Source organism: Saimiri boliviensis, chromosome 3 (assembly GCF_048565385.1).
Source record: "Saimiri boliviensis isolate mSaiBol1 chromosome 3, mSaiBol1.pri, whole genome shotgun sequence".
NCBI lineage: Eukaryota > Metazoa > Chordata > Mammalia > Primates > Cebidae > Saimiri > Saimiri boliviensis.
The window spans coordinates 28,602,536-28,626,301 of NC_133451.1; the positions used below are offsets into that span (position 1 = coordinate 28,602,536).

The 23,766-nt window shown below is 34.9% G+C and overlaps 1 non-coding gene across 1 annotated transcript; it reads right to left on the reverse strand.

Annotated features, from left to right (window-relative positions):
* Positions 1–20,630: 20,630 nt before the first annotated feature.
* LOC120363734 (U6 spliceosomal RNA) lies at positions 20,631–20,737 on the reverse strand. The gene has a single exon (XR_005579187.2). It is a non-coding gene; the product is annotated as a U6 spliceosomal RNA (small nuclear RNA).
* Positions 20,738–23,766: the final 3,029 nt, after the last annotated feature.

A 23,766-nucleotide genomic window follows, 5' to 3' on the forward strand; every position in this document is an offset into this window, starting at 1 on the left:
CTGTAACAATCACTTGGGGATGCTTGGTGTAGTTAAAGAAGGGCAAATGTAAAGTAACCATTATGGTAGAGAAGTAAACCAAAATATACCAGTAAGAACATAAATACAAATGGATAAAATTATCCTGTTAAAAGCAACACATTTTCAAATTGAATGAAATATTTAGTGATTTTTTAAATAAAGAAAACACCTAAAGTAAGATCAAAAAGATAAAAACAGAAGTAGGTAAAATAATATCAGGAAACATGTATTAGCAAAAGATCAGCTCCTATATAATAAAACAGCAAAATTTTACCCTAAATAAATTTTTAATTTTTAGCTCAAAACCTTGGCAATTAATCATTAATGTAATTTTAAAGAGACATTGGCAAAATCCTCATTGATATTGTGGGATTTTCACCAACCAAGAAACAACTATTCTTGGTGATTTATAATGTGAAATTTTGCTGGGGATGATAGTGGCTAGAAAATTGCATGTACATGTTTACTGAATTGTGAGTCTTCGTTACAAGATTCACATTCAGATTGTATTGAGCAAGTTCTTTTCATCTAAAATAACTGCTAAGAAATCTAATTCTTGAGGAAATGTAGTATAAATAAAAAACAAATAGAATACAAATAATAAGCTTGGTGTAATGAATACATTTCAAATCTGACATCTAACCATTCTAAAATATTCATTCTCCTGAATATATAGAGGACGACAGCATTTACAAAAACTAGACAATTTATCTGGTCATTGGCAGGTGTGGTGGCTGATGCCTGTAACCCCAGCACTTTGGGATGCTGAGGCAGGTGGGTTGCTTGACCCAAGGAATTAAAGAGACCAGTCTGGGCACTACAGCAAAAACCCATCTCGACAAAAGGTAGAAAAATTAACTGGTCATGGTGGTTTGTACCTATAGTCCCAGGTACTTGGGAGGCTGAGGAGAGGATCAATTGAGCCCCGGAGGTTGAAGCTGCATTGTGCAGTGATCATGACACTGCACTGCAGCCTGGGCAGCAGAGAGAGACCATGTCTCAAAAAAATGTTGATAATGATAATAATAATATCTGATCATAATACAAGTATCAATGCTTGCATAGAAATATGGGGCAGAAAGAATAATTAATTTTGACTATATTTATCTTCTCTGGCAGACTACAATCAAATTAGGCATATAGAAAAACATAACGATATATTTAGAAATTAAAAAAATATAACAGGGAGAAAACACCTTGCATCAATAAATAGTCTTATTTGAAATAAGAAAACACATATACTTTATTGTAATCATAATCCAATATTTCAAAATGTATAAAATGCATTTAAAACCAAGCACAAAATACATCTTTACATGCTCTTTGAAAAGAAGAAAGTCTGAACATGAATAATGTAATTATCCAACTTGAAAGTTATTAAACTAAGATAAAGTCAATTCGAATAACTGTAAGGAAAGAGCAATAGTAATCTCAGAATCAAATGAATCTTTAGCAAATTTTAGAGGATGATAGGATCAAAATTATTTGCTATGTTCTTTTTTTTTTTTGAGACGGAGTCTCGCTCTTGTTAACCCAGGCTGGAGTGCAATGGCACGATCTCAGCTCACCGCAACCTCCGCCTCCTGGGTTCAGGCAATTCTCCTGCCTCAGCCTCCTGAGTAGCTGGAATTACAGGCACGCGCCACCATGCCCAGCTAATTTTTTGTATTTTTAGTAGAGACGGGGTTTCACCATGTAGACCAGGATGGTCTCGATCTCTTGACCTCGTGATCCACCCGCCTCGGCCTCCCAAAGTGCTGGGATTACAGGTTTGAGCTACCGCGCCCGGCCTGCTATGTTCTGAATATTTGTGTTGCCTAAAATTCATAAATAGAGATCCTAACCCCCAAGGTGATGGTATGAGGAAGTGGGGGTCTTTGAGAGGTGAATGCCACTAATGTCAAATAAAAAAGGCCCTAGGGAGTTTGCTTGTCCCTTCCACCACATGAGGACAGAGCTGGAAAGCACTGTCTGTGAAGAAGTGAGCCCTCACCAGATAACAATGTAATATTGCTTTTGGACCTTCCAGCCTGTAGAGCTATAAGAAATAAAGGCTTGCTGTTTAAGATGCCTAGACTGTGGTATTTTGTTATAGGAGCCTGAAGTAAGCATTTTATCTGAAAAGTGCATATACATATATATACATACACACACACACAAATATATGTATATATGTGTATATATGCGCATATATATACATATGTATGTGCATATATATGTATATGTGTATATATGTAAATATATACATATGTGTATATATATGCGTGTGTGTGTATATGTGTATATATATATATGCACTTTTCAGATAAAATGCTTACTTCAGGCTCCTATACATATATGTATATATATATATACATATATGTGTGTGTGTATATATATATGTGTATATATACACACACACATATATGTATATATATATATATATATATAAAACCTAGCAATATAGACTTTAAACATAATGGTCAAGAAGAGAGGACAGATGGTGAGAAGAACAGAGAAAGAGATCACAAACAATATTCAAAATAAAAAAGAGCCATAAATATATATGCAGAAATAATATAAAAATCCATGAATATTATAACTTTAGGCTGATTAATTTAAAAATTGCCGAAAGCAAAAACAAGAATCAGTAATAAACCTGCACAAGAAATACTAATATAGTCATAAATAAATTGAATTTACTCACAAGATACAAAACTAAATAAAACATGAGGAGCAGCTATTTTTACCAGTAATATCTACTAACTAACAACAAATTAATTTTTTTATCAGTAGTTTCTGTGAATAATCTAAGATTGGATTATATATAAATGTTTACAGCTACTAGAGAGGTTTTGGTAAGTAACTCATTTTAGCAAGCCATCATAACCTTGTTACCTATGATAAGCAGAAATATAAAATGATATTCCAAGATTTTTATCCCTGATTGTGTTAGTCCATTTTCACACTGCTGATAAAGACATACCCAATACTGGGCAGACAATTTACAAAGAAAGAGGTTTAATGATTGTGCAGTTCCATGTGGCTGGGAGGGCCTCACAATTGTGGTATAAAGCTAAAAAGGAGCAAGTCACATCTTACATGAATAGCAGCAGGCCAAAAGACAGATTATGCATGGAAACTCTCATTTTTAAAACCATCAGATCTCATGAGACTCATTGACTATTATGATAGCAGCACCGGAAAGACCTGTCCCCATAATTCAACAATCACCTCTCATCAGTTTCCTCCCACAACACTTGGGAATTTGGAAGTTACAATTGGAGATGATATTTGGGTTGGGACACAGCCAAACCGTATCATTCAGCTCCTGGTCCCTGCTAAATCTCATGTCTTCATATTTCAAAACCATTCATGCCTTCCCAGAAGTTCCCCAAAGTCTTAACTAATTTTGACATTAACTCAAAAGTCCACAGTCCATAGTCTCATTTGACATAAGACAAGCTTCATCTCCCTATAAGCCTGTAAAATCAAAAGTAAGTTAGTTACTTCCTAGATACAACAAAAGTACAGGGATAAGGTAAATACAGCTGTTCCAAAATGGGAGAAATAGGCTAAAACGGAGGGGCTAGAAGCCTGATGCAAGTTGAAAATCCAGCAGGTCAGTCAAATCTCTAAGCTCCAAAATTATATTTTTTGACTCCATGTCTTACATCTGGATCATGCTGATGCAAGAGGAGGTAGATTTCCATGGTCTTGGGAAACTCTTCCCTTGTGGCTTTGCAGAGTACAGTCTTCCCCCTGGCTGCTTTCATGGGCTGCTGTTGATTGTGGCTTTTCCAGGTTCACGGTACAAGTTGTTGATGAATCTACCATTCTAGGGTCTGGAGGGTGGTAGCCTTCTTCTCATATCTCCACTAGACAGTGCCCCAGTAGGGACTCTTTGTGGGGCCTTCCACTCCACATTTCCTTTCTTCACAGCCCTAGTAAAGGTTCTCCATGAGGGCTTTTCCACTGTGGCATACTTCTGCCTGGATACCCAGGCATTATCATACATCCTCTGAAATCTAGACCGAGGTTCCCAAACCTCAATTCTTGACTTGTGTGCACCTGCAGATTCAACACCACATGGAAATAGTTAAAGTTTGGGGCTTTCACCCACTGAAGCAACAATTCACGCTGTACCTTGGCCCCTTTGAACCATGGCTGAAGTGGCTAAAACACAGGGCACAAGGTCACTAGGCTGCACAGAGCAGGTTGGCCCTGGGCTAGCCCATGAAAGAATTTTTTTCTCCTTGGCCTCCAGGCCTGTGATGGAAGCTTGAATTTCTCCTCAGAAAATGTTTGTTGTTGTTGTTTTGTTTTGTTTTTTGTTTCATTTTTTCCTATTACATTATCAGGCTGTAAATTACCTGAAGCTTTATGTTCTACCTTCCGTATAAAACTGAATGCCTTTAATTGCATCCAAGTCACGTCCTAAATGTTTTTCTGCTTAGAAATTTCTTCTGCCAGATACCTTAAATCATTTCTCTCAAGTTCAAAATTCCACCTGGAGAAGGGGCAAAATGCTGCCAGTTTCTTTGCTAAAACATAATGAGAGTCACCTTTGCTCCAGTTCCTCATCTCCATCTCAGACCCCTCAGCCTAGACCTTACTGTTCATATCACTATCAGTATTTTTGTCAAAGCCATTCAAAAAGTCTCTATGAAGTCCCAAACTTTACCACATTTCCCTGTCTTATTCTGAGCCCTTCAAACTGTTCCAACCTCTGCCAGTTACCTAGTTCCAAAATCAATTCCACATTTTCAGGTATCTTTTCAGCAGCACCCAACTCCACTGATACCAATTTATTGCATTAGTCTGTTTTCATGCTGCTGATAAAGACATACCCAAGACTGAGTAATTTACAAAAGAAAAATATTTAATATTACGCAGCCATCAAAAACGATGAGTTCACATCCTTTGTAGGGACATGGATGAACCTGGAAACCATCATTCTCAGCAAACTGACACAGGAGCAGAAAATCAAACACCGTATATTCTCACTCATAGGCGGGTGTTGAACAATGAGAACACAGGGACACAGGGAGGGGAGCACTACACACTGGGGTCTGTTGGGGGGAAATGGGGGAGGGACGGGGGGCTGGGGAGGTGGGAAGAGATAGCATGGGGAGAAATGACAGATACAGGTGAGGGGACGGAAGACAGCAAACCACACTGCCATGTGTGTACCTATGCAACAATCTTGCATGTTCTTCACATGTACCCCAAAACCTAAAATGCAATAAAAAATAAAAATTTAAAAAAAAAAAAAAAGATTTAATGGACTTACAGTTTCATGTGGTTGAGGAGGCCTCAGAATCATGGCAGAAGGCAGAAAGGAAAAAGTCACATCTTATATGGATGGTGGCAGGTAAAAACACAGGTTGTGCAGGAACACTCCCATTTTTTAAACTATCAGATCTCCTGAGACTGATTCACTATCACAAGAACAGTGCAGGAAAGGCCCAACCTGTAATTCAACAATAACCCACTGAGTTCCTCCCTAGACATGTGGGAATTGTGGGAATTACAATTCAAAATGAGATTTGGGTGGGGACACAGCCAAACCATATCAGTGATATTCAATCTAAGTGCTGTGAAGAGATTTTGCAAATGTAAAATTCAAAATCAAGTGGCTTTGAGATACCAAGATAATATAAATTGGTCTGATCTTATCATATGAGAAAATCCTAAATAAAACATAACACACTTATATTTTGCTAGGCAATTAATAAGAATTTATGGCCCAAATATTTATCACTAGAGTACAAGTATCACATTAAAAATTAAATTCTTTTTGTAAAGATTCAATTGTATAGGAATATAAAAGAAAATAAAGGGAAGCAAATAAATGATATGTCCTTGGAGTATTACTGCTGGTATTTGGTACTGTCTGTGTTTTAGGTCATCTATTTCGGAAACTGTTTTGTTGAGTGGAGTTCACCACAAGAATAAGATGAGGAAATGATAAAATCTATTTCCAACTTGGCTATTGATTTCAATATCATGATAATATTTTCAAGTAATTTTAATTTTAATTTTGTTTCTCCTAGAAAAGAAATTTTCCATTTTATACTCAACATGGTCATCTTACTTGTAGTCTGTTCCAGGTTGGGTCATATTTTTTACATACTTTGAAATGAAAATTTTTTTGAAGTCTAAATTATGTTCCTTGATTGCTGAAACAGAATTACTTACTTCACTTTTGTGTTGTTATAATATGCCATTTTTCTCTACTACTTCTTTTATAAAATCTACCCCCACTGAGCTGGCATTGTTATTTGGCTCCACTATTAGATTGAAAGCTCTTTCAGGAGACACTATACCTTATTCATGTTTGTATCCTGCAGAATCTTTCATAGAATATAGCTCATATTAACTACCTGATAATTTTTATTAATTGAAAAAGACTGTTGGTAATTGCCTCTTAGAATAGTAATGAAATTTGTAAATAAATATATGCTAGTGCCTATCAAATATATCACTTGATTTTGGGGTATCATTATTACAGTTAGAATTGTTTATCATATTCCTAAAATCTCACTATCTGCATTTTCATAGCATGACAGAAGCTCTGTGTAGATATTAAATATGAAGTAGAATGAAAATGCAACCACTAATTATTGAAAGGCCTGTTTTACTTGGTGGATGCAGCAGAACTGGGATTGGATTTTAGACACTTTCTGCCAAATTTACAAGAGCAGTCTTGGTGACTCCCACAGGTGTTAACACAATATCACACAGAGAAAATTAAATCATTTCTACAAAAGACTGGATAACTGGACAAGCCTCTTGAGTCATGATGTGGCCATCCCAGGCATCCTCTGGAGAATGACAGCATTTTCGAATCTAGCTAATATCTTAATGAACATACAGACCACTCTCAGAATATAAACAATCCTAGGTTATGAAGCTCGAATTCAAACTTGTCAAATGTGAATTTTTTCTCTGTTGTGTCATAAAATTTTAAAAAGTTTCAGGGCTAGAACAGTAAATATATTGTTTTCCTTATTGACGAACTTGTTGGCAATTTTGACAAATGTATGCCGGTTTTGAAAGAACTTGTGAGGTCCTATTTATCACCATGCCCATCATTGCTTTTATTTCATTATGTATAGTTAGGTCAAAATAATGTACCCTACTTAAGAAGCTCCTGAAAACAAACACATGAAAAATAGTACACATTCTCTTTGATAAGTATCACAAAATAGAAAATAATTTGTTTAAATGAAATCAAGCCAGATTAACTAATTGATCCATCTTTACCCCTAAACCTGCATGAAATGGATGCTGTGCATGTATATAATCATTAAAATGTGTTGACAGAAATTTGCTATCCCTGGATATTGTCAAGCACTATTCAATATAGAAATCAAAATAAATAAGCTAGACATAGTATTCTATGTTATAATGTTATAATTTTGCAGCATCTGGATAAGAAGTTAGTATATGTGTGTTTCTTTCCTTAGCTTTGAATAAAGTTATAGATCACAGCCTCTTGTGCTTTATTTTCTCAGCTATTCTTTCTTAATAGATCAATGACATGCTGATGTAATTCAACATTTCTTTGGTCTTTTGTACGAAACAGATAATATTGTGCCATATTCTGTTTCACTGTATCATACTCTTTTATTGTAATCATGTCAATTGTTTAATATTTAAAGTATTAGACATTTATGTAACAGAGAGAGAACCCTACACCAAAAAAAAAGTGTTCATAATCTTATGTCCTATGTTTTTTTTTTCTTGTAATTTAGGGAAATTCATATATTTTCCCAGAAAAAAAAAAAAAAATCTGGCTGGAAATCAGTGAAACTCCTAGTCAGCATGTAACTCTAGTCACAGCTTCTGAAGTTTCACATTGCATTATAAATGACTTTTTCTTTCCTACTTACACTTAGAAACAAACAAAATTATTTTGAGAATTAGCACTGAAATACTCATCATAACTACAGTGCTGTGCCTATAGATATTCAATGCTGTCGTGGACCGTCCGGGACGGGTAGGCACGTCTGCCGGGGGTCTCTTGACCTGCAAGAGGTTCCCAATACCTGGAAGAGGGAGTGCACCTGGAAAAATAATAAAGACAGAGAGAGAGAAAGCGAGGCATCCGGAGGGCTGATAGGTTGTGCCTAAACAGCAAATTTTATTTTTCAAAGGCCAGGAATAAATACACTTTCTTGGCTCTGGTTTATGTCATAGCAAGAGGAATGCAAATGTATGCCTCACATGGCCTATACAATAGAGAAGTCAGATATGCAATCAGTGGTTGTAAAAAGTAACAGAATTTCCTGTAATCACAAAGCTTGTTTACATCCAAACATTATTCCTCCTGGCTGCAGGTATCTCTGGTTTGACCTTGTTTTAGAACTAAGATGTGAAAAGGTTTTCTGGTTTTGCTCATCAGAATATCTTTTAATCGGATTCTCCTTTGTCTACTCCAGACTCAACTTAACTCAACTTCCCCATTCAGGAGTCTCTGAGTCAGAAATCAAAGCCATCCCATATGGTGGCATTTGCTTTGCAAATATCAACAGTTAAACCATTATCTAGGGTACAAGGCAGTCAGGTAATGTTTAAGGCTTATTCTTAAAGAGTCATAAAAAGGTTAAAAGCAGGAACCGATTGCCGGCAGGGGGTCACTCGTTCTAGCAGTAACACATAGTTTTAGGCCCAAAGGATATTGTGGTTGACATTAGAAACTGATCATTCATCTTTAAATTCCTATATTTCCGGATAGCTCGAGTGCCTCCAGTAGGAAACTGTGTTTGGTATCAAACTCACCGTATAGTGAGACTCATGCCTTTTGGGGGTCTCACACGGGAATGTTTCCCACACAGTGCTAATAAATATTTGCTCAATGAATGAATTAATAAGTTATTTTTACCTTAATATGAGAAACTGAGAGTTTCAGACATTTTTAGTGCTATAGTTGGGCAAAAATTAAACGGAAAAATATTTTCAATGAAAGAAACAACGTATGTGTCAATCATGTAAATGAAACTGTTCAATGGAGCAATTGTGAATTCTTGGGATGTGTGTGTATGTGTTGTGTTGCAATATGTGATCAAAAAAAGAAGTTGGATAATACATTGCTCTTGAGAAACTAGTAGAAAAAAAAAAAAATAAATAAACCAATAATTTCAATATGGGAAAATCCTGGGAGAATGTAATATACTACAAACCAGGGAAGTAGAGAAAGATATATATGTAAAATGAAGATTCAAGTAAAGCATTCCTAATGCAATTAATTAAAAATTTGAATGATAATGGATTGCACAAAAAATTGGTATGAATACTTTAGGCTGGCTGGAAAATGTTAGAAGCCAAACATCAGTAATAATGATGTTGATGAGAAATTAAAACTAATAATATGAAAACCTAATTGAGATCTTATGATATTAAGATTTTCCATGCTTTTTTAAATGATTAATCTGCACACTGTAGTTACTATTATAATCACCTCCATTTTACCACAGAAGACCAAGGCAAAAGGAAGGCTGCTAACTGCACAAGTTGAAATAATCTGAATATTTATGTCTCACCATGCCCCAATTTGTGTGTTGAAGTTCTAACCACCAAGATTATAGTATTAGGAGGTGGGGCCTATGAGAGTTTATTAGTCTTGACGTAAAGTACTCATGAAGGAGATTAGTACCTTTATAAAAGGGGCCCAGACAGATCCCTCACCTCTTTCATTATATAAAGCACAAGAAGTTGTTAAGTAAGAATGAGAAAATGAGCCCTTCCAAGACACCAAATCTAGCTTGATCTTCACCTTCTCAATCTCCACAAATGGGAGAAATAAATTTCTGCTGTCTTTTTTTCTTTTCTTTTTTTTTTTTATTGCATTTTAGGTTTTGGGGTACATGTGAAGAACATGCAAGATTGTTGCATAGGTACACACGTGGCAGTGTGGTTTGCTGCCTTCCTCCCCATCACCTATATCTGGCATTTCTCCCCATGCCATCCCCCCCCAACTCCCCACCCTCCGCTGTCCCTCCCCTATTTCACTCCAACAGACCCCAGTGTGTAGTGCTCCCCTCCCTGTGTCCATGTGTTCTCATTGTTCAACACCCGCCTATGAGTGAGAACATGCGGTGTTTGATTTTCTGTTCTTGTGTCAGTTTGCTGAGAATGATGGTTTCCAGGTTCATCCATGTCCCTACAAAGAACACGAACTCATCGTTTTTGATGGCTGTGTAATATTCCATGGTGTATATGTGCCACATTTTCCCTGTCCAGTCTATCATCGGTGGGCATTTGGGTTGGTTCCAGGTCTTTGCTATTGTAAACAGTGCTGCAATAAACACTTGTGTGCATGTGTCCTTATAGTAGAATGATTTATAATCCTTTGAATTATATAGCCAGTAATGGGATTGCTGGGTCAGATGGAATTTCTATTTCTAGGTCCTTGAGGAATCGCCACACTGTCTTCCACAATGGTTGAACTAATTTACACTCCCACCAACAGTATAAAAGTGTTTGCTGTCTTTAAGATATTCAGTTTATGGTATTCCGTTAGAGCAACCTGAATGGATTAACACCCCAGTATACATAATAATAAGTTGCAAGGCCAGGATCTGAATTCAGAAACCCTTGTAGTACTATAGTTTAGAAGGTAAACTGGACGCAGTTATATACTACCACTGTTTTGGTAATATATTTTTGTGAATAACATTTTTATTGCGGTAAAGTACACATCACATAAAATGTGCCATTTTCATCACTGTAAAGTGCACACCTGAGTGGAATTTAGTAGATTTTCAATGTTGTATAACCTTCACCAGTATCTAGTTCCAGAAGATTATCATCATCCCAGAGGAAACTTCATACTCGTTAAACTGTCATTCTTTTTGTCTATCCTTTTGAACATTTGTGTTTATCTTTTCACATTTTGGCCCATTCTCTCATTAGGTTGTTTGGCTAACGCTTATTGGTTGTAGACGTGTTAGCAATAAACTTTCCAACATTTGTTTGTCTTCAGTGCTCTTATTTCATTTTTATCCTTGTCCATGTTTGATTTCTGTGCAAATCTAGATAATGTTATTTGCGATACTATATAAAGATATTATTGGAAGAGTTCCGTTCAAAGTTAGTTCCATTGAAAATCATAGATACTTTATTTTCTTATTTATTGAAGGTCTTGTCTTTATCTTTGATTTTATGTAACTACTTTACGATGATTCTAGGTAAAATGTTATTTTCATATATCCCACCTATGATTCACAATAATTACAGAACATGAGTAGTTTTTATATAATTTTATTCAATATATCTAGCTTTTTTATTAGCTTCTTCCAGTTATCTCAGTGGATATATACCAAAATTTCTCACTTTACTCTCAATTCTCTCAATATCACTTCTATTTTTCAATCTCTGTTTCTCCATACTGAATTGAGTAGTTCTATTAAGATCCATATTTTGGTTCAATCATTCTGTTATATTTCATATCTAAAGAGCTCTTTCTCCATTTCTAGAATTTTTATTGGTTATTTTCCAAATGAGATTCAGCATTTTAATAGCCTTCCTCCTTTCACATATTTGCACACCACCTATTGTTATTTAAGCACATTATATTTGGTTGTTAATATTTTACATCTGTCTCTGATTATTTGGTATCTGTCCTCTTAACTTGCCCACATAGTATCTTGTTTCTTGGGCAATTTTCATTTTTAATGTTTATTTCTTCAATATGACGCTTTTTAATTCAGAGAACTTTGAAGGGCTGCAATAGTATCTGATGCTATGAGGAGGTCTATGTTTATTTCTACGAAGTGTCCAACATTGACAATACTCAGAAATTTAACATAAAGTCTGTGCTTTAGGTATTTGAGGTTCTGTAGGTAATGTGTTTCCCAGTTTCAAACTTGCTTCAGGCCAGACTGGAGATTAGGAATTAACAAGGAGGATCTTGGTATGTCATCCCTTATTTGTTAAATCTGATTACTTTTTCCTTGTAGCTGCTGGTGGTGGTGGTGGTGGTGGTGGTGGTGGTGGTGTGTGTGTGTGTGTGTGTATTGCGGTTAGATATTTTATTGATTATTCATATTTTGAAATCTTGGCTTTATATCTGGATTCTTGGTTTTCTAACTTTTATCCTTATTAGCCTTAAGAATTTGTGTTTGGCCGGGCGCGGTGGCTCACGCCTGTAATCCCAGCACTTTGGGAGGCCGAGGCGGGTGGATCACTAGGTCGGTCGAGAGATCGAGACCATCCTGGTCAACATGGTGAAACCCCGTCTCTACTAAAAATACAAAAAATTAGCTGGGTGTGGTGGCACGTGCCTGTAATCCCAGCTACTCAGGAGGCTGAGGCAGGAGAATTGCCTGAACCCAGGAGGCGGAGGTTGCGGTGAGCCGAGATTGTGCCATTGCACTCCAGCCTGGGTAACAAGAGTGAAACTCCGTCTCAAAAAAAAAAAAAAAAAAAAAAAGGAATTTGTGTTTGTACTTGTTGGATTAAAACAATATACTTTAAAGCTCCTAGAGCTGGCATAGTTCCTCAGGGCACTATAGCTTCTTTGGGAGCTTTGAATTCCTGTTTTATTCAATATATTTTATTTTATTTTTTAAATGCTTTTAAGGCCGGGCGCGGTGGCTCAAGCCTGTAATCCCAGCACTTTGGGAGGCCGAGGCGGGTGGATCACGAGGTCAAGAGATCGAGACCATCCTGGTCAACATGGTGAAACCCCGTCTCTACTAAAAATACAAAAAATTAGCTGGGCATGGTGGCGCGTGCCTGTAATCCCAGCTACTCAGGAGGCTGAGGCAGGAGAATTGCCTGAACCCAGGAGGCGGAGGTTGCGGTGAGCCAAGATCGCGCCATTGCACTCCAGCCTGGGTAACAAGAGCGAAACTCTGTCTCAAAAAAAAAAAAAAAAAAAAAAAAATAAATAAATAAATAAATAAATAAATAAATAAATGCTTTTAAATTTTCTTACTAAAACTATGCAGTTAAAGATTTTTAAAAATATCCAGCATATTGAGGTATGCTACAGGGAGATTTCAGAATATTAGATATGTCATACGGCTAAAGATGTAAGTTCTACCATATTCCTTCATTTTAATTACAAAGGATAACGTACTAATAACTGGGTTCATAGAAGCAGATTTGATCATCCTGATGTGAATCCTTAACAAGCATTCCTCATCTAAGATTTTATTTTTTTTCTGGTTAAAATTGATGACATTGATTTATTATGTAATCAGCAAGTAGTAAAAATCTAAAATTATAGCAATAAAACCATAAGCATTTCCCATTCAATCATTAAAAAGGAATAATTTGCAGATAATCTCCAGATGCTTTCCCTGAGTGTAAATCCCTCTTGGGAATTAGTCCGTTCCTGTCTTTTCCTAACAGCAGAGGCATTATGTACTGTTTGCTGCTCTCTATTTCTTTGGCTTCAACCCAGATTCACTTTCTTTGCCTACCACTTTCAATTTATAACTCATTCAGATTTATCCTTTTTAATTTGGCTTCTTCCCAAGTAACTGACTTTTTGATCACATACCTTCTCAACCTGCTCAACATTTCTCAAAAAAAAAAAAAAAAAAAAAAAAGCTTTTCTTCTTCATCTAGCTCCAAACTAATAGAAAACTCAATATTTCTACTACGTTAAAACAAGAGCCATGTTGATTTTTTCTAGAGAAAACTATTCAAATTAATTTTTTAATGCAATTAATTTAAAGGAGAGGTAATTGTGACTAGCAAAGTAATTTTTTTATGTGAATCATGCCAAACCTAAGTGGAGTGGATTCCTCCTCTGCCATTAACTAACAGTGTAACCTTGGGCAAGTCAAAATTTCTGCGTTTGAAAAATGAGAATGATATTACTTTAATGGTACAATTGTGTTAATAATCAAAAGAGAAAAGACTGTGGTTCATGGTGCAGTTCCCTACACATATAGGCATTTGCCCAAACATGCCATACCCATAAATACATGTAAATATGTGTGTATGCCTGGAAATATTGATTTAATATGCATATTAAATAAGTTATAAATATATTTATTAAAATTCATTATGTATAGAATATATATTTTAGAAAACACTTAATATAGAAAGTGTTTTAAATATGTTAATGGAAAGATAGTAAAAATGTGTAAAATATAGAGATAGTAAAAATGTGTAAAATATAGATGCAATATGAATTATAATTAGAAAAATATTACTTTGAATTTTTAGAGAAGAAAAGGCGAAATAATTTCATAATAAATTTACTTGTCGGAAACATGCTTTTTCTTCCTTCTTCCAAATTACACATTTCAGTTGGGTAACGTCATTGTTGTAACTCCAATCTCCATTAATCTCTACCTAGTCTAAAAATTATATGTATGAGTGTGTGTGTGTGTGTGTGTGTGTGTGTGTGTGTGTGTGTACATCAAATTGAATTATTTCATTTCCTATAGGTATCTACAATTTTACATGAACTTGATATTAATTCTTCTAAGGGAGATGGCAACAAAACGTCATTCCGTATCTAGCTCAATATCTGGAACATAGTAGATATTCAATAATTATTTGTGTAGGGATTATTGAATCTTGACATTCCAAATGCACATACGTGAAAAGAAATAATTTTACTATAAGTTAAATTAAATGATTGTTAGGTGGAGTCAATTCTTTTAGCAAAGGAATGAGACAAGTAAAAATATAAGTTCTTTAAGATATTATTTTCAACATTCTATCACCATAAACCCCATGTCAACAGAAAAATCAATTACAGTGTAGTTTAGTCTATTGTTCAAGAGAAAAAAATGGTAATAAAAAGAAATTATGTCACATATAAATTTCACCATGCACTTTTCTAACACGAGGTACTCCAGAAAATAGAAGGTAATAAACACAGGGAAGAAATGTGAAAGAGTGTTCACAGATCAGTTGTCCCTACAATTTTCCAGTCTGCTAGTCTGTGTAACTAGGCTTCTACCTCTTCAAAGACATTCTCAGAGTAAAAACAATGCTTGAGTACTAAAGAAATGACATTTAGGAAGCTCTAGGGTTAAGAAACCTAGCAGCCACAGTGCTACAAACAGTGTATTAATTAGAAGTTTGCATACTCAACTTTGAGATGATCAGTTATTTTCTTCCACTTGAAGAATTTCATTTTCCAGGAGTACCTAATGAAGTACTCAAAGAATCTGATGAGCAGCTAAAAAGAAAACTCCCACATCAGCTTACTAACTGGCTTACTCACAATGAGAAGGGAAGAAGGTCCCTTTTTGCTTAATCACTTTACAAAAATGAATTTCCAACTGTAGCTTTTTATCAGAATCATCTGTAGAACTTTTTAAGACCAACTGAAATAAACCCGGCACAGAAAGACAAATACCACATGGTCTCACTTACATGTAGAATCTAAAAAAGTTGAACTCGTAGAAGTAGAGAGTAGAATAATATTTATCAGAGAGTCTGTTGGGAAGAAGGAAGAAAAAGATGGAGAGTTGTTGACCAAATGGTACAAAGTTGTGGATAGATAAGAAGAGTAAGATTTGAGACATATTGTGTAATAGAGGGACTATAATCAATAACAATGTATTATGTATTTCAAAATAACTAACAGTGTAAATTTCAAATATCTCACCATGAAAAATAGGTTCAGTAATGGATATGTTAATTCTATTGATTTAATCATTTCACATGTATACATATATTAAAACCACATTGTACCTCATAAATGCACACAATTATGTATCAATTAAAATCAATATTAATAAAAAAGATTGCTATATATTTAAAGGACCTCATAGGCAAAGAGACAATTAGGTGAGAAAGTAGAAAATGAACAATTAACTCTAGGAAGAAAATAAAGCCTATATGTAACAGGAAATACAACATATCTCTTAAATAAGAATGCTATCATATTCACAATAATATGAGCACTATATATTGATTTGAATAAAACATAATAATTTTGAGAGTTGAAGATAAAATGTTTGAGGATTGGTTGTGAGAAATAACTGAAAACCTCATTTGGTATAATTGAAAACAAATGATATCTAAAATTAATAAATATAAAATAGTACCTACATGGTATTGTTCAGAATTGTGTATTTTAGAATGATGAAGAAAATTTAAAAATGTTGATAAAAAAAGTTGCTGGAACATGGCACTAGGGATAGAATGGTGATAAATGGGAGGGAAGTCTGGATTTTGATAAATCTGTATATTTCTGCTTGATGTATAGCTATGTACATGCATGTTTTAATAAAAATGAAATCAATTTTGAATACATAACATAAATATGCACTTTGATATTTGTTTTACATATGTGATTAGGTACATTTACTTTATGCATATTCTTGATATTCTAATGTTTAAAGGAACATATTTAATGTTAAATATGTAAATGTAAATTTTCAGAAAATCATTCTCTTAAATTTTATGGCATAAATGGATTTACTGTGAATGCTTTCTGAAAGTTCTTTCACCACTTTTTTGGTAGCTGCATAGTGCTGAAAACATGAAAACTTTAAAAGTCATTATACAAATATTCTGCAATTACTTTCTATGATTACACCATGCAGTGATATGAATATTTCTAAAATGCTATATAATAGTTACATCTTTAATTGCTAAGTGAGTTAGAAGTCAAAAGCATTATTTTAGCCATGAGGCTGTAATTGATTGTAGAAAGTAAAAAAAAAAAAAAAAAAACACACATTTCTGTATTGTCTCCTGTATCACTATATTACACAGGCACACCCCTCCTCTACCTTTTTAAAATAGTTTTTTTTTGGTGGATCAGAGCCTACAGCAGCATCCATAGAATAAAACAATGAGATGCCACTTTTTTGAGGTTTTCCATGTTTTATAATAATTTTATTTTCTCTCTAAGTAAGTACTAATTTGGACAAAATGAAAATTCTTTATTGGAAGTGAATATCTCAGAATGTTTTAGGTTCTCCCTCTGCTGGATTCTAGATTTAATTGCTGTTAATGAGATGTCCCAAATTGTTTGGATTCCTTGTTTTTCTCTACCCCACACCCACTGAGAACTGTATATTCTTATTCTTATTCTTTTCACCCTTTCCTTGTGTATGTGTGTGTGTTTATTTATTTACATTTTATACACAACACACACACACACACATATGAAACTTGTGCATTTTATTTAAGTGTTCCTGTCTTATACCTTTTGTTCTCTTGAGATGGATGCAGTATATGAATTTCTCTCTGAAATTTTTAACTTAATTTATATAAATATATATATATATATGTTTGCATATATTAATTTTATTTCTCTTGACTTTCTGTTCCCTTCTAATTTTTCTTTTGTTCCATTTATTTTTTAAACGCTTTCTTCTCATACTGGAATAGTCTTTATGTTCTATTCATATTTAATATTTAGAAATGGAGCTGTTAAAAAGCTGATTGGAATCATTCTGTGCACAGATGGAGCTTATAGTTATTGGAAGAGAACTTGCCTTTTCATTTAGACATCTCATATTGTGACATTCTGTAATATTTAAAGTAGTCAATCACTTTCTTTAGAGACGAACCCTTCAAATGCCTGTTTAGGAGGCTTAATCCTGGTTACCACTGACCTTGTTACAGTAGGTAGCTAGTCAGGCATGAGCACCGCAGGAGAGGGCTTCCTCCTGCTTCCATCAGGATTGTTAAATGATCATCAAGTGATGATCAGGCAGATGTTGCACTATTTCTCTAAAATAATAATTGGTCGCAGCCAGTGCCAAGGAAAGGCAGTCTCCCAACAGATAGAAAAAAACTGAAAGCGGTGATTGATTAGCAGCTTCCCAGTAAGATCTCAAGAGATAAGTGAGTGGGCTCAAGCATGCACATTAAGAGGCAAAATGGCAGAGTTTAACTGCTATATGATCTAGAGACATTTGACCGGGAAGGGAAGAATGCCTCAAGGGAGCACACATGCAACTCCAGTGAAGACACTGCACATGCTCCCCTCCCAAGCACTAGCAGGCCACTATGCATGTGGACATCCCACCCCAAGAGAAGAATGAGTGGAGAAAGGACACAAGACCCTGGTAGAATGCCAACACACTTGGTATCCGGTAAGTCAAAGGTCAAACTGTGCACTTCTCTCAAGTTGCTTGCTTAGCCCTCTCCAAGTGTACTTATACTTTTCAGTCCTACTCTAAAGCTTCTAAATAAAATTTCACCTCCTTTTCTAAAACTTGCGTCGGTTTGTCTTTTTGCCTAATGCATCTCAGATGAATTACTTCTTCTGAGGAGGCAAGACTTGCAGTTGCTACAGACCCCTATGGATTTTCCATAGGTAACAACCTCAGGGCCAAGTTGGGCAAAATGCTCTAAATTGTTGCTGTTCTAAATGGAAACTTACTGCCCTACTTTTACTTCTTGACCTTACTCAGCATTCACTGTGCTTTTTGTCTTTATTTCCGTTTCTCTGGTTCAATTTGTCCTAATCTTAAATCTCTTGGCATCCGGGGCTGATTGCTGACTCAGATTTAGAGGAGATGTAGACACTGTTATTCATATAAAGTTTGAACAGATTATCTTATTTTTAACCACAGTTCACATGGCAGGCTGGAGAGATATTCACCTACAATTCCTCAGTTTTTCCTTCATACCTTGGTAAAGTCCATGTGGTTTTTCCCTACTTCTCATCTCTGTGAGCCATTAGATTCAAACTTCTCTTTAGGTTATTTTCTGTTTATCTTCTGTAATCTTCCAAAAGTCATATGACCATTTTTGATGGATGATGAATATTATCTATAATTACTGTGTGGGAGTGTCTGTTTTAGCATGAGATTTTAATTTTAGTTTTTATATTATTTAAGTTTTTCAGTGTGTGTTGAGGTATAAACACACACAGAAAATATATCTAGTCAATCAGGATGTGCCCTGGGTGCTTATAGCTGTTTCTAATGAAAAGTAAAACTGCTTATTTTAAGTAATATTGTCAAAGGTGTTTGAATCAGAGTGACTCCATCTTGATAGGGACTATGTAAAATGAGGCTGAGTCCTGCTGGTTGTATTCCTAGGTGTTTAGACATTCTTAGTTACAGGATGTTTATGGTTAAGGGAACAGGTCAACAATGTTTACTTAACAGACACTTAACAGGCCCAGAAATGTCCTGATGTTCTCATATCCTAAGAATAAAAGAATTCTTAGTTTAAGAATAAGTTTTGCTTTAAAGATGATACTATAAATTGATGTGGAAGACAATAGTTACACAAAAGTTGATTCTTTGTCAGGAGCACTTTTAGCAGTGCAAATCTATCCCATGATTTTTTGGCTTTATTTCCTTATATATTAAACAAGGATCATACCTCAGGTAGGTGTGTCCCTCCTCTCAATGTCAGGAATGCCCTGCTCTATGGACTAGTCACTCTTTTATTCTTTTACTTTCTTAATAAACTTGCTTTCACTGTATTCTGTGGATTCACCCCAAATAGTTTTTTGTATAAGGTCCAAGAACCCTCTCTTGGGGTCTAGATCAGGACCACTTTTCAACAACACTGTTTAGCAGATACCATCTACAATTGTAATACATATTATGATCTATTCAACATAAGAAAACCACATAAAGCATGTTAAGTACATAAATAATTGTTGAAAATAATACAACCCAAGTTAAAAATAACATGAGAAAGTTTTAGTCTAGTTTACCAAATTTAACAAAAGAAAAAGAAGTAAACTTGCTTCTCCATTGAACATGCCAGCAATTCAAAACCTCAGTATTATTAAATGTAGACAGTCATATCATTTTGAAATCGATTTCGTGAGACCTATTTCTAGTTTGTTTATCCTCAGCATGGTAGGTAAAGTAATCATTAATTACTGTGATGATTAATTTTATGTGTTGACTGGACTGGACCACAGAATACCCAGATATTTGATTAAAAATCATGCTGGGTTTTTTGTGAGGATGTTTTAGAGGGTATTGACATATCGATCAGCAGACTTAGTGTATTAGTCTGTTTTTACACTGTTGTAAAGACATTACCCGAGACTGTATAATTTATAAAGAAAAGACGTTTAATTGACTCATAGTTTCACGTGGCTGGGAAGGTCTCATGAAACTTACAATCGTGGCAGAAGGCCAAGGGGAAGCAACACATATCTTACATGGTGGCAGGAGAGAGAGAGCAAGAGGGGAGGTGTCACACTTTTAAATCATCAGATCTCGTGATAGATCACTCACTGTCGCAACTACAGCATCTGGGAGAAATCTGCTCTAACGATCTAATCACCTCCCACCAGGTCTCTCCCTGACACTTAGGATTACAATTTGACATAAGATTTGGGTAGGGACACAAAGTCAAACCGTATCACTTAATAAAGCAGATTGCCCTCCTAATGTGGGTGGTCCTCTTCGGATTAGTTAAGACCTAAACAGAACAAAATCATGACCTTTTTCAGAATAAGGTAATTATTTTACCTAACTACCTTGGAATTAAAATATTATGTATTTTTACAGGCCTTAAAATTCAAACTGAAGTATCTGCTCTTCCTGAGTCTCAGCCTTCCAGCCTTCAGGTAGGAATTGCACCACCAGCTTTCTGGTCTCTGGAATCTCTTGCTTGCTAATTTATCTGTACATCTTGAGACTTGTCAGCCTTCATAATCAAATTAGTCTATTTCTTATAACACATCTCTTTCTCTTTCATTTTCTTTTTTTTAAGATATGGAATGCTTCACAAATTTGTCTGTCATCCTTGCTCAGGGGCCATGCTAATCTTCTCTGTATCATTGCAATTTTAGTTTATGTGCTGCCGAAGTGAGAAATCTCTTTCACCATTTTTCCCTCTTTATCCTTCTCTTTCTCTCTCTAAATCCCATTACTTACGTTTTTCTGGAGAACCTTGAATAATGTAATAACCAAAAGTGAAAACATTATATAAGTTTCTTAAAAATATATTTTATTAAAGCACTTCATATAATTGAGTTCCACTATATATATTTTCACTTGATTTTTTTGTTATTGTCTATGGTGTAGATAAACTTTCAAAAGCTTTCTAATTTTAATATCACATCTACAATTTGTTAATCTTTATTTTTCATGATGTGTCCACTTTCTTAAAGATATTTATGTGAGAAACAGAAATTTACAAAAGTTATAGTATTTCTCATTAATAATGTCAAATAGATATGTATTTATGAGCAAATAAGACATTACATGCAAAAGATTTACAGATAAGTTATAAGGAGCTATTAAACTAGTAGTTATTATTAGGCATTATTTAGTCTACTGTCCAGTACCTTAATCTGATAACATTATGTGATTAGTATTCAATAGACACATGCTAGATAAATATGCATGCATGCATTTGCATAACATTTACATATTTGTAATATATAGAGAGAGAATAGTAAAAAACATAAAAGTTACTTAAGTACTTTAAAAGTGCCCATCAAATGATAACATACCATAATAATATAAAATGTTATTAATAAAAATGCAGTGAGAAAAAGTAAGTAGAATCAAGGACAAACACAACTGACACAACACTCTTTTTAAAGCACTCCTAGATATTAATATCCCATTCAGCAAAAATTTATTAACTACTTACATCCAAAAGAAGCTTTGTGGTCCTGACCAGGGACAAAAGAATTGGACAATTAACTATCATCAAGTCATTGCAAAGTTAGAGATGAGTTAGAAATGCTGAAGACTGTGGAAAGCTGTCAGATTTTCTAATCCCATTGATACTATAGAATAGCAACTCAAAGAAAAAGAAGGGAGTAAGGAAATCAGGCTGGTATTCATCTATATAGAAATAGCATCTGCCTTTGAGCTTGTAGTATAAAGGTGATAATTTACATTGTCCTGAAGTTCTTCCCTTTCTTTCCCTGTAAGAGAGAGACTGCTTTTATGATACTTTTCTTTTCATTGGGTTTCCAAAAGGTGTCATGTAATATTTCTAATTTAGGTTTTATTCTTTCAGAAAATTGCCATTTTTTTAAAGACACTTGTTACAATGTAATATCAGCAGCTTTATTTTGGATAGCATTATGCATCTTACAATGTCTTTAAAGATGCTTTGCATAAGAACTAGTCTGTCAAGGACTTTTTTACGCTGCCCCCATTGTATAACCTTGATTAAGCACCTCTCTTATTCCTGCAAAAGAATGAACTTAGCATAGTTTTGGTAAGTTATGATGCTGTTATTATTGGAAAGCATTCATTTTTCTGTCAAACATTATGCAGGAGTATGCCTTAGGATACTGAAGCTTGTGGAATTAACATTAAATGCAATGTACAAATGATAATTTTAATAAATACTATTTTCATTTTTCATCACTTCTTGCTTCTATAATTATACAATCACATTTGCCTTTTAATAGTAACTTCTTGGATTTTCCTAACAACAAAAATTTTGTTCAAGCATTTACCTAACTTCTGCACCCAGACTCTGTGTGCCAAATGCTTTATTATTACTTTTAATTTTGCAAGTACCGTTGACCTCAGAACAATGCAAGAATTACATGTAGTGAAATTCCTGGCACAGTCAAAAATCTTCATATAATTTTTGACTCTCCCAAATTTTAATTTGTAATATTCTACAGTTGACTGGAAGCCTTACTCATAACATATTCAATTAACAAGTATTTTATAGGTTATACATATTATATACTGTATTCTTACAATAAAGCTAGAGAAAACTAAATGTTATTAAGATAATCATAAAGAAGAGAAAATATATTTACTGTTTTTAAGTGGAAGTGGATCATCAAAAAGGTTTTTAACATCATCATCTTCATGTTGAGTACCTTGGTGATAAGAAGGAGGAAGGTGTGGGTAACCCCCAATCTGATCACTGAGGAAGGAGAGCTAAGCAGATCCCCAGTACAATTAGTACCTGAAGAATATCATAGTTTATAATGTTACTACTCAGTTATTTCCTTTATATAATCCTTTATATATAATCATGTATTAATTTATAGTTGGAACAATTAGTGCCTAAAGAATATCTTACTACTCAGTTATTTACATACATATATACATACACATACATACATATATATATATATATATATATAATTATATCTTAGTTCATAGAGGAATGTCTAGAGCAGACAGTATAGAGAATGAATTAAGGAATAAACAGATATATATATATATATATATATATATATATATATATATATACACATGTAGTAGGAGGAATGTCTAGAGAAGACATGGTGCAGAGCACGATTTAAGGGAAAAACAGTTACACCAGGGCAAGAATCTATGGCCCATGTGGTAGCACCCCTGCCTGAAAGGGCATGTGCTACATGGCAGGCTGGTGCAGGCAGCAGCGTTAAGTATCTTAGAGATACCCGCTGTATGGCAGGCTTGAAACAAGAGTCACTCCTCCTGAAAAGGAGTTGCAGTACCTTGAGTCCAGTTCTTGTGGAAGCTGGCTTCAGGTTGGCAAGCCCGAGAGCATCCGAAGGTTTAAAACCCCTCTGGTATAATCATGCCTAGGTGGCTGTATACCTTGTTAGCTCTGTTGACATGTACTGACTCAAAGCATCCTCCTATAGAAATTATTGGAAGCTGCCAGCAGGTGGCTGCATACCCTGCAGCGCTGTTGCTATTATGCTGACTCAGAGCATCCTCCTCTAGGAAATCTTAGAAGTAGCCTGCCCTAGATAAGAGATGTTGCACACTGCACCCTCCTCACTGCACACTGCCCACCTCCTTGACTCGGTGACTTAATGGGGTTGAGCCCCTTGTTTATTGCTCACTTGATTGTCTTGACCCCTATCACTGTCCTTAAGATGACCTCACTTACTACCCTTCCCCCTGTCTTGTAACTAATAAATAT